Source organism: Oncorhynchus keta, chromosome 18 (assembly GCF_023373465.1).
Source record: "Oncorhynchus keta strain PuntledgeMale-10-30-2019 chromosome 18, Oket_V2, whole genome shotgun sequence".
Taxonomy (NCBI): domain Eukaryota; kingdom Metazoa; phylum Chordata; class Actinopteri; order Salmoniformes; family Salmonidae; genus Oncorhynchus; species Oncorhynchus keta.
In genome coordinates this window covers 30,351,425-30,364,239 of record NC_068438.1, presented here as the reverse complement: position 1 = coordinate 30,364,239, position 12,815 = coordinate 30,351,425, and positions in this window count along the sequence as shown.

The following is a 12,815-nucleotide window of genomic DNA, read 5'->3' as shown; positions in this document are numbered from 1 at the left end:
CTCAGATCCTCAAAAGGTTTTACAGCTGCACCATCGAGAGCATCCTGCCGGTTTGCATCACTGCCTGGTATGGCAACTGCTCGGCCTCTGACTGCAAGGCACTGCAGAGGGTAGTGCGTATGGCCCAGTACATCACTGGGGCCAAGCCTCCTGCCATCCAGGTCCTCTATACCAGGCAGTTTCAAAGGAAGGCCCTCAAAATTGTCAAAGACTCCAGCTACCGCACGACATGCTGTACTGGCGCGCCAAGTCTAGGTCCAAGAGGCTCAAAAAAATAGCTTCTACCCCAAAGCCATAGGACTCCTGAACAGCTAATCAAATAGTTACCCAGACTATTTGCACTTCCCCCCACTCCCCTCTTGAACGCTGTTGCTACTCTCTGTTATTATCTATGCAAAGTCACTTTAATAACTCTACCTACATGTATATATTAGCCCAATTACCTCGACACTGGTGCCTCACACATTGACATTGACTCTGTACCGGTACCCCCTGTATATAGCCCAGCTATTGTTATTTACTGCTGCTATTTAATTATTTGTTATTCTTATCTCTTGTTTTTTAGGTGGGGCATTTCCTTAAAACTACATTGTTGGTTAAGGTCTTGTAAGTAAGCATTTCACTGTAATGTGACACCTGTTGTATTCGGCACATGTGACAAATACATTTCGATTTGATTCGATTTTTTTGACCCCATGTGGGGTCAACTGATTTGATCATGGGTTTGCGAGAGAAATGGAAATAAAATAAATAAAATCGAGCCTGATTCATAGAATGTCAGTAACATCTGGTAGAATGGGGGGGAAAGTAAATGACCAATGATGATGTTCTTTTCTACACAGAAGATCATGCAAAATGATTGCCTGATGATTTTCTGAACTTCCCAATACCATTCTGATGCATTTCAATCACTTCAAACCCCTTCTTTCTGATTGATATACTGTCAAATGTACTGTCAGAGTCGAAGTCAGACTGATTTGTAGTAGACCGTCATACCCCAAATTTAAAAAACGAAATATTGATGATGTTGATTGCATCCCTTTTATTCATCACTTCTTTCATTGTGTTATTAATGACAGTACCATCTCTATATCCTTTTCAGAAAGCTCCATCTCAGAGTTCCCCCCACAGTTTCAATCAATAGCGAGGCTTTTTGACTTTGTAATGGAACTAGCTAGCCTAACTTCAACCCAGCTGGTGAAGGTAGGTAACAACACCTGTTCCTCAACAATACGCTGATCCCCAACATGGGGGCTCCACAGGCGTGTGTTGTCACTCCCCTCCTGTGCTCCCTGTTCACCCATGACTGCATGGCCACGCACCTCTCCAACTTAATCCTCAAGTTTGCTGACGATACAACAGAGGTAGGCCTGATTACCAACAATGAAGAGACCGCCTACAGAGAGGAGGTGAGTGCCTTGGCAGAGTGCTGTCGGGAAAATAACCTTTCCCTCAACGTCAACAAAACTAAGGAGCTGATTGTGGACTAACGGAGACAGCAGTGAGAGCACGCCCCCTATCCATGTCGACGGGCCGCAGTGGAGAGGGTCAAAAGCTTCATGTTGCTCGGTATGCACATCACTGAGGACCTAAAATGGTCCCTTAACACCAACAGTGTGGTGAAGAAAGACTGAAGAAATGTATCTTGACCCTTACAAATGTTAGCACCCACCAAATTATTATTAATATTATTATTATTGCAATTTTTATTATTATTACAGATGCACCATTGAGGGCATCCTGTCGGGATGTATTGGGGGCATTGGGGGCACACTGTCTGTCCTCCAGGATGTCTACAGCAGCCGGTGTCACAGGAAGGCCAAGAAGATCATCAAGGACTTTAGCTACCCGAACTACAGCCTGTTCACCCCACTACCATCTATGTGAAGGCAGTACAGGTGCATCAAAGCTGGGACCGTGAGACTGAAAACAACCACCACTAGACGCCCTCCACCCAGTACCCTGCCCTCTGCCCTTCAGTCAGTGTCACTAACCGGCTACCACTCTACCCTGCACCTTAGGAACTGCTGCCCTATGTACATAGTTATTGAACACTGGTCACTTTAATAATGTTTACATACTGTTTATTTATCTACTGCTGTACAAATTGTTTTAGATTATTGGTTTATTCTGAGCTTGTTGACATTTACTGCATTGATTGATAGTAACTAGGAACAAGCATTTCACTGCACCTGCCATAACACCTGCTAAACTCTGAACACGATTGATTCGTTTACTTCATCTGTAGTGTGGGCGTAGAAAATTGATAAGGAAGTCACAACTTCTGAGCAAATACTGCATTTACAACTGGTTAACTGTCCCGAAAAGTGTCACAGCTCTCCCTGCTCTGTGAGTCAATTGGGTCATGTCAGCCAGGCTAAGCTACAGCCCCTGGATCCTCAGAACTGAAGCCTCATAGATACTGTCTTAATTTATGAGAGCCAAATCCTGCTTGATCTGAAATTTGGTTGGAGACTCTGTATGGATGGTGTGATGCAAATGCGGAGCTTCCTGGGGCACGCAGAGGCCAAATTGAGCTCTGTAGCGCATCGCTGTGTGCCTCCCACATTTTGTAACAATGCAGAGTGCTCCATATAGCTCCGCATTGACATGATTGGTTGATGGTAGGTGGAGCGGAGGCCGGAGGTCCTGTATAAACACAAACTGCTCCATGGATGGCGGTCCAAGATGGCGTAGCAGTCGAACGTCTTGTCGTGTCGTGTCCCTGGTATATATTGTTTTTTAACATATTTTTCTTCGCATATCTTTTAAAACATTTTGTTAATGTTAGTCCTATAGGGGCAGTATTTCATTTTTGGAAAAAACACGTGCCCGTTTTAAGCGCAATATTTTGTCACGAAAAGATGCTCGACTATGCTTGGAATTGATAGCTTTGGAAAGAAGACACTCTGACGTTTCCAGAACTGCAAAGATTTTCACTGTGAGTGCCTTAGAACAAAAGCTTCAGACAAAACCAAGATGTTTGAGCGACCAGGAAATGAACAGTATTTCTGAAGGTACGTTTTCCATGATCGCCTTATATGGCTGTGAATGCGACAGGAATGAACGGACACTTTCTAGCGTTTCCCCAAGGTGTCTCCAGCATTGTGACGTATTTGTAGCCATATCATTGGAAGATTGACCATAAGAGACTACAATTGCCAAGTGTCCCGCACGGTGTCTGCGTGGAAATTGGTGCGCAAAAGTCAGCTACCAGTATTTTTCCATCCGAATCAGAGAACAAAGAAGGCTTCTAGGACTGCCATTTCAATGAAGAGATATATGACAAAACACCTTGAGGATTGATTCAAATAACGTTTTCCATGTTTCAGTCGATATTATGGAGTTAATTCGGAAAAAAGTTTGACGTGTAGGTGACTGAATTTTCGGTTAGTTTCGGTAGCCAAATGCATAGTAACAAAACGGAACGATGTGTCCTACACAAGAATCTTTCAGGAAAAACTGGACATCTGCTATGTAACTGAGAGTCTCCTCATTGAAACATCTGAAGTTCTTCAAAGGTAAATTATTTTATTTGATCCCTTTGCTGGTTTTTGTGAATATGTTGCGTGCTAAATGCTAACGCTAAATGCTAAGCTAGCTATCACCACTCTTACACAAATTATTGATTTTCTCTGGTTCTAAAGCATATTTTGAAAATCTGAGACGACAGGATTGTTAAGAAAAGGATAAGCTTGAGATTTATTTCATTTAATTTGCGATTTTTAGAAATCGCTAACGTTGCGTTATGGTAATGAGCTTGAGGCTGTAGTCACGATCCCGCATGCGGGATGAGGCGTACTAAGAGGTTTTAAACCTCAACTTCTAAATACTCTCCTGCAACCCGCCTCACCCAATGTGGCTATTTTCTTCTAAAGTACTTATATCTACTTTGGATCCGGAACCCCTCAACTGAAGCTAGCCAGCTAACTACCAGCTAGCTACCAGCTATCAGTCAGCAAACCATTGCTAGTGGTCTTCAGCTAACCGGTCATCAGCTAACCTTTAGCTCGGAAAGCTCTCGCCAGTTCGAACAACGCGACTCTAACCAGAGCATAACGGACCTATTATTTTTTATCCCCGGATTCCCACCGGATTCCCACCGCAAACGGAACATTTTCAGCTGGATTCTTCACAACTAGCCATCTAGCTAACCGTAACCCCGGATGATTACTCCTGGCTAGCGTTTCCACCCACTTAGCTTGAAGCTAGCCCGGCCAGAGCTCCTGTGCTACCACCGAAGCATACTCCTGGGCTACAATATCCGGATCCTCGACCGGTCTATCGATGTCACCGCATGAAGAGGAATAAACAGACTCACCCCATGGCGACGTCCTTGCTTGCTAATTCGGCCTGCTAACTGCTAGCTTGTTTAGCCCCGGTCCGCTAACTGCTACCTTGTTTAGCCCTGGCCTACTAACTGTTAGCTTGTTAGCACAGGCCTGCTAACCGTCTGAATCGCCACACCCCAAACACTCACTGGACCCATATTTACTTTCTCTTTTCGATTTTTAATTTGTTTATACCTTCCGGTAACCTGCCTCACCCAATGTGATACGGAATCTCCATTATTTTTAATTTTTAGAACACACTCAAGAACCTCCAGAAGCTAACCAGCTAACTAGCTACAAGCTATTTAGTCATTGTTAGCCACTGCTAACTGTTTTTTAACCTGGATAACACTCACCAGTCCAGCTTCCCTGCCCCATCCACCGCTGCCCCCCTGGACACTGATCACTTGGCTACATAGCTGATGCATGCTAGACTGTCCATTAATCACGGTACTCCATTCTGCTTGTTTATGTTTTATCTGTCGGCCCCAGCCGCACTCAGGCTCTGTGTGTAGTTAATCCGACCCCCCCTGCCTAGCCTACTCCATTTTACCTGCTGTTGTTGTGCTAGTTGATTAGCTGTTGTTGTCTCACCTACTGTTTTAGCTACTGTTTTTGCTAGCTCTCCCAATTCAACACCTGTGATTACTGTATGTCTCTCTCAAATGTCAATATGCCTTGTATACTGTTGTTCAGGTTAGTTATCATTGTTTTAGTTTACAATGGAGCCCCTAGATCCACTCTTCATACCCCTGATACCTCCTTTGTCCCACCTCCCACACATGTGGTGACCTCACCCATTACAACCAGCATGTCCAGATATACAACCTCTCTCATCATCACCCAGTGCCTGGGCTTACCTCTGCTGTACCCGCACCCCACCATACCCCTGTCTGCGCATTATGCCCTGAATATATTCTAGCATGCCCAGAAATCTGCTCCTTTCATTCTCTGTCCCCAACGCTCTAGGCGACCAGTTTTGACAGCCTTTAGCCGCACCCTCATACTACTCCTTCTCTGTTCCGCGGGTGATGTGGAGGTAAACCCAGGCCCTGCATGTCCCCAGGCACCCTCATTTGTTGACTTCTGTGATCGAAAAAGCCTTGGCTTTATGCATGTCAACATCAGAAACCTCCTCCCTAAGTTTGTTTTACTCACTGCTTTAGCACACTCTGCTAACCCTGATGTTCTTGCCGTGTCTGAATCCTGGCTCAGGAAGGCCACCAAAAATTCTGATATTTCCATACCCCACTATAACATCTTCCGTCAAGATAGAACTGCCAAAGGGGGAGGAGTTGCAGTCTACTGCAGATCAGTCTACTAATCTTGAAAATTACTCTCTCCAGAAATAAGTATCTCACTGTTGCCGCCTGCTACCGACCCCCCTCAGCACCCAGCTGTGCCCTGGACACCATTTGTGAATTGATTGCCCCCCATCTAGCTTCAGAGTTTGTTCTGTTAGGTGACCTAAACTGGGATATGCTTAACACCCCGGCAGTCCTACAATCTAAGCTAGATGCCCTCAATCTCACACAAATCATCAAGGAACCCACCAGGTTAACCCTAAATCTGTAAACAAGGGCACCCTCATAGACGTCATCCTGACCAACTGGCCCTCCAAATACACCTCCGCTGTCTTCAACCAGGATCTCAGTGATCACTGCCTCATTGCCTGTATCCGCTACGGAGCCGCAGTCAAACGACCACCCCTCATCACTGTCAAACGCTCCCTAAAACACTTCTCGGAGCAGGCCTTTCTAATCGACCTGGCCCGGGTATCCTGGAAGGACATTGACCTCATCCCGTCAGTTGAGGATGTCTGGTCATTCTTTAAAAGTAACTTCCTCACCATTTTAGATAAGCATGCTCCGTTCAAAAAAATGCAGAACTAAGAACAGATATAGCCCTTGGTTCACTCCAGACCTGACTGCCCTCGACCAGCACAAAAACATCCTGTGGCGGACTGCAATAGCACCGAACAGTCCCCGCGATATGCAACTGTTCAGGGAAGTCAGGAACCAATACACGCAGTCAGTCAGGAAAGCTAAGGCCAGATTCTTCAGGCAGAAGTTTGCATCCTGTAGCTCCAACTCCAAAAAGTTCTGGGACACTGTGAAGTCCATGGAGAACAAGAGCACCTCCTCCCAGCTGCCCACTGCACTGAGGCTAGGTAACACGGTCACCACCAATAAATCCATGATTATCGAAAACTTCAACAAGCATTTCTCAATGGCTGGCCATGCCTTCCACCTGGCTACTCCAACTTCGGCCAACAGCTCCCCCCCGCAGCTACTCGCCCGAGCCTCTCCAGGTTCTCCTTTACCCAAATCCAGATAGCAGATGTTCTGAATGAGCTGCAAAACCTGGAACCGTACAAATCAGCTGGGCTTGACAATCTGGACCCTCTATTTCTGAAACTATCCGCCGCCATTGTCGCAACCCCTATTACCAGCCTGTTCAACCTCTCTTTCGTATCGTCTGAGATCCCCAAGGACTGGAAAGCTGCCGCAGTCATCCCCCTCTTCAAAGGGGGAGACACCCTGGACCCAAACTGTTACAGACCTATATCCATCCTGCCCTGCCTATTTTTTAAATATTTGTTTTATTTCACCTTTATTTAACCAGGTAGGCTAGTTGAGAACAAGTTCTCATTTGCAACTGCGACCTGGCCAAGATAAAGCATAGCAGTGTGAACAGACAACACAGAGTTACACATGGAGTAAACAATTAACAAGTCAATAACACAGTAGAAAAAAGGGGAGTCTATATACAATGTGTGCAAAAGGCATGAGGAGGTAGGCGAATAATTACAATATTGCAGATTAACACTGGAGTGATAAATGATCAGATGGTCATGTACAGGTAGAGATATTGGTGTGCAAAAGAGCAGAAAAGTAAATAAATAAAAACTGTGGGGATGAGGTAGGTGAAAATGGGTGGGCTATTTACCAATAGATTATGTACAGCTGCAGCGATGGGTTAGCTGCTCAGATAGCTGATGTTTGAAGTTGGTGAGGGAGATAAAAGTCTCCAACTTCAGCGATTTTTGCAATTCGTTCCAGTCACAGGCAGCAGAGTACTGGAACGAAAGGCGGCCGAATGAGGTGTTGGCTTTAGGGATGATCAGTGAGATACACCTGCTGGAGCGCGTGCTACGGATGGGTGTTGCCATCGTGACCAGTGAACTGAGATAAGGCGGAGCTTTACCTAGCATGGCCTTGTAGATGACCTGGAGCCAGTGGGTCTGGCGACGAATATGTAGCGAGGGCCAGCCGACTAGAGCATACAAGTCGCAGTGGTGGGTAGTATAAGGTGCTTTAGTGACAAAACGGATGGCACTGTGATAAACTGCATCCAGTTTGCTGAGTAGAGTGTAAAAAATGTCTCATAAGAAACTAGCTCCCTGGTACACAGAAAATACCCGAGCTCTGAAGCAAGCTTCCAGAAAATTGGAACGGAAATGGCGCCACACCAAACTGGAAGTCTTCCGACTAGCTTGGAAGGACGGTACCGTGCAGTACCGAAGAGCCCTTACTGCTGCTCGATCGTCCTATTTTTCTAACTTAATTGAGGAAAATAAGAACAATCCGAAATTCCTTTTTGATACTGTGGCAAAGCTAACTAAAAAGCAGCATTCCCCAAGAGAGGATGACTTTCACTTTAGCAGTGATAAATTCATGAACTTCTTTGAGGAAAAGATTATGATTATTAGAAAGCAAATTACGGACTCCTCTTTAAACCTGCGTATTCCTCCAAACCTCAGTTGTCCTGAGTCTGCACAACTCTGCCAGGACCTAGGATCAAGAGAGACGCTCAAGTGTTTTAGTACTATATCTCTTGACACAATGATGAAAATAATCATGGCCTCTAAACCTTCAAGCTGTATACTGGACCCTATCCCAACTAAACTACTGAAAGAGCTGCTTCCTGTGCTTGGCCCTCCTATGTTGAACATAATAAACGGCTCTCTATCCACTGGATGTGTACCAAACTCACTAAAAGTGGCAGTAATAAAGCCTCTCTTGAAAAAGCCAAACCTTGACCCAGAAAATATAAAAATTATCGGCCTATATCGAATCTTCCATTCCTCTCAAAGATTTTAGAGAAGGCTGTTGCGCAGCAACTAACTGCCTTCCTGAAGACAAACAATGTATACGAAATGCTTCAGTCTGGTTTTAGACCCCATCATAGCACTGAGACGGCACTTGTGAAGGTGGTAAATGACATTTTAATGGCATCGGACCGAGGCTCTGCATCTGTCCTCGTGCTCCTAGACCTTAGTGCTGCTTTTGATACCATCGATCACCACATTCTTTTGGAGAGATTGGAAACCCAAATTGGTCTACACGGACATGTTCTGGCCTGGTTTAGGTCTTATCTGTCGGAAAGATATCAGTTTGTCTATGTGAATGGTTTGTCCTCTGACAAATCAACTGTACATTTCGGTGTTCCTCAAGGTTCTGTTTTAGGACCACTATTGTTTTCACTATATATTTTACCTCTTGGGGATGTTATTCGAAAACATAATGTAAACTTTCACTGCTATGCGGATGACACACAGCTGTACATTTCAATGAAACATGGTGAAGCCCCAAAATTGCCCTCGCTAGAAGCATGTGTTTCAGACATAAGGAAGTGGATGGCTGCAAACTTTCTACTATTAAACTCGGACAAAACAGAGATGCTTGTTCTAGGTCCCAAGAAACAAAGAGATCTTCTGTTGAATCTGACAATTAATCTTAATGGTTGTACAGTCGTCTCAAATAAAACTGTGAAGGACCTCGGCGTTACTCTGGACCCTGATCTCTCTTTTGAAGAACATATCAAGACCATTTCGAGGACAGCTTTTTTCCATCTACGTAACATTGCAAAAATCAGAAACTTTCTGTCCAAAAATGATGCAGAAAAATTAATCCATGCTTTTGTCACTTCTAGGTTAGACTACTGCAATGCTCTATTTTCCGGCTACCCGGATAAAGCACTAAATAAACTTCAGTTAGTGCTAAATACGGCTGCTAGAATCCTGACTAGAACCAAAAAATTTGATCATATTACTCCAGTGCTAGCCTCTCTACACTGGCTTCCTGTCAAAGCAAGGGCTGATTTCAAGGTTTTACTGCTAACCTACAAAGCATTACATGGGCTTGCTCCTACCTACCTCTCTGATTTGGTCCTGCCGTACATACCTACACGTACGCTACGGTCACAAGACGCAGGCCTCCTAATTGTCCCTAGAATTTCTAAGCAAACAGCTGGAGGCAGGGCTTTCTCCTATAGAGCTCCATTTTTATGGAACGGTCTGCCTACCCATGTCAGAGACGCAAACTCGGTCTCAACCTTTAAGTCTTTACTGAAGACTCATCTCTTCAGTGGGTCATATGATTGAGTGTAGTCTGGCCCAGGAGTGGGAAGGTGAACGGAAAGGCTCTGGAGCAACGAACCGCCCTTGCTGTCTCTGCCTGGCCGGTTCCCCTCTTTCCACTGGGATTCTCTGCCTCTAACCCTGTTACGGGGCTGAGTCACTGGCTTGCTGGGGCTCTCTCGTGCCGTCCCTGGGGGGTGCGTCACCTGGGTGGGTTGATTCACTGTTGTGGTCGGCCTGTCTGGGTTGCCCCCCTTGGGTTGTACCGTGGCGGAGATCTTTGTGGGCTATACTCGGCCTTGTCTCAGGATGGTAAGTTGGTGGTTGAAGATATCCCTCTAGTGGTGTGGGGGATGTGCTTTGGCAAAGTGGGTGGGGTTATATCCTTCCTGTTTGGCCCTGTCCGGGGTGTCCTCGGATGGGGCCACAGTGTCTCCTGACCCCTCCTGTCTCAGCCTCCAGTATTTATGCTGCAGTAGTTTATGTGTCGGGGGCTAGGGTCAGTTTGTTATATCTGGAGTACTTCTCCTGTCCTATTCGGTGTCCTGTGTGAATCTAAGTGTGCGTTCTCTAATTCTCTCCTTCTCTCTTTCTTTCTCTCTCTCGGAGGACCTGAGCCCTAGGACCATGTCCCAGGACTACCTGACATGAGGACTCCTTGCTGTCCCCAGTCCACCTGGCCATGCTCCTGCTCCAGTTTCAACTGACCTGAGCCCTAGGACCGTGCCCCAGGACTACCTGACATGAAGGCTCCTTGCTGTCCCCAGTCCACCTGACTGTGCTGCTGCTCCAGTTTCAACTGTTCTGCCTTATTATTATTCGACCATGCTGGTCATTTATGAACATTTGAACATCTTGGTCATGTTCTGTTATAATCTCTACCCGGCACAGCCAGAAGAGGACTGGCCACCTCACATAGCCCGGTTCCTCTCTAGGTTTCTTCCTAGGTTTTGGCCTTTCTAGGGAGTTTTTCCTAGCCACTGTGCTTTTACACCTGCATTGTTTGCTGTTTGGGGTTTTAGGCTGGGTTTCTGTACAGCACTTTGAGATATCAGCTGATGTACGAAGGGCTATATAAATAAATTTGATTTGATTTGATTTGATTTGAGTGTTGGAAGCAATTTTGTAGATGACATCGCCGAAGTCGAGGATCGGTAGGATAGTAAGTTTTACTAGGGTAAGCTTGGCAGCGTGAGTGAAGGAGGCTTTGTTGCAGAATAGAAAGCCGACTCTTGATTTGATTTTCGATTGGAGATGTTTGATATGGGTCTGGAAGGAGAGTTTGCAGTCTAGCCAGACACCTAGGTACTTATAGGTGTCCACATATTCAAGGTCGGAACCATCCAGTGCGGTGATGCTAGTCGGGCATGCGGGTGCAGGCAGCAATCGGTTGAAAAGCATGCATTTGGTTTTACTAGCGTTTAAGAGCAGTTGGAGGCCACGGAAGGAGTGTTGTATGGCATTGAAGCTCGTTTGGAGGTTAGATTGCACAGTGTCCAATGACGGGCCGAAAGTATATAGAATGGTGTCGTCTGCGTAGAGGGGGATCAGGGAATCGCCCGCAGCAAGAGCAACATCATTGATATATACAGAGAAAAGAGTCGGCCCGAGAATTGAACCCTGTGGCACCCCCATAGAGACTGCCAGAGGACCGGACAGCATGCCCTCCGATTTGACACACTGAACTCTGTCTGCAAAGTAATTGGTGAACCAGGCGAGGCAGTCATCCGAAAAACCAAGGCTATTGAGTCTAAGGTCTTCGAAAAGCCAAGTCAACAAACAGGTCACTGACCATCTCGAATCCCACCGTACCTTCTCCGCTGTGCAATCTGGTTTCCGAGCCAGTCACGGGTGCACCTCAGCCACGCTCAAGGTACTAAACGATATCATAACCGCCATCGATAAAAGACAGTACTGTGCAGCCAAGACTTTCGACTCGGTCAATCACCATATTCTTATCGGCAGACTCAGTAGCCTCGGTTTTTCGGATGACTGCCTTGCCTGGTTCACCAATTACTTTGCAGACAGAGTTCAGTGTGTCAAATCGGAGGGCATGCTGTCCGGTCCTCTGGCAGTCTCTATGGGGGTGCCACAGGGTTCAATTCTCGGGCCGACTCTTTTTTCTGTATATATCAATGATGTTGCTCTTGCTGCGGGCGATTCCCTGATCCACCTCTACGCAGACGACACCATTCTATATACTTCTGGCCCGTCCTTGGACACTGTGCTATCTAACCTCCAAACGAGCTTCAATGCCATACAACACTCCTTCCGTGGCCTCCAACTGCTCTTAAACGCTAGTAAAACCAAATGCATGCTTTTCAACCATTCGCTGCTTGCACCCGCACGCCTGACCAGCATCACCACCCTGGATGGTTCCGACCTTGAATATGTGGACATCTATAAGTACCTAGGTGTCTGGCTAGACTGTAAACTCTCCTTCCAGACTCATATCAAACATCCCCAATCGAAAATCAAATCAAGAGTCGGCTTTCTATTCCGCAACAAAGCCTCCTTCACTCACGCCGCCAAACTTACCCGAGTAAAACTGACTATCCTACCGATCCTCGACTTCGGCGATGTCATCTACAAAATTGCTTCCAACACTCTACTCAGCAAACTGGACGCAGTTTATCACAGTGCCATCCGTTTTGTCACTAAAGCACCTTGTACCACCCACCACTGCGACTTGTACGCTCTAGCCGGCTGGCCCTCGCTACATATTCGTCGCCAGACCCACTGGCTCCAGGTCATCTACAAGTCCATGCTAGGTAAAGCTCCGCCTTATCTCAGTTCACTGGTCACGATGGCAATGGCCATCCTTAGCACGCGCTCCAGCAGGTGTATCTCACTGATCATCCCTAAAGCCAACACCTCATTTGGCCGCCTTTCGTTCCAGTTCTCTGCTGCCTGTGACTGGAACGAATTGCAAAAATCGCTGAAGTTGGAGACTTTTATCTCCCTCACCAACTTCAAACATCTGCTATCTGAGCAGCTAACCGATCGCTGCAGCTGTACATAGTCTATCGGCAAATAGCCCACCCATTTTTACCTACCTCATCCCCATAATGTTTTTATTTATTTACTTTTCTGCTCTTTTGCACACCAATATCTCTACATGT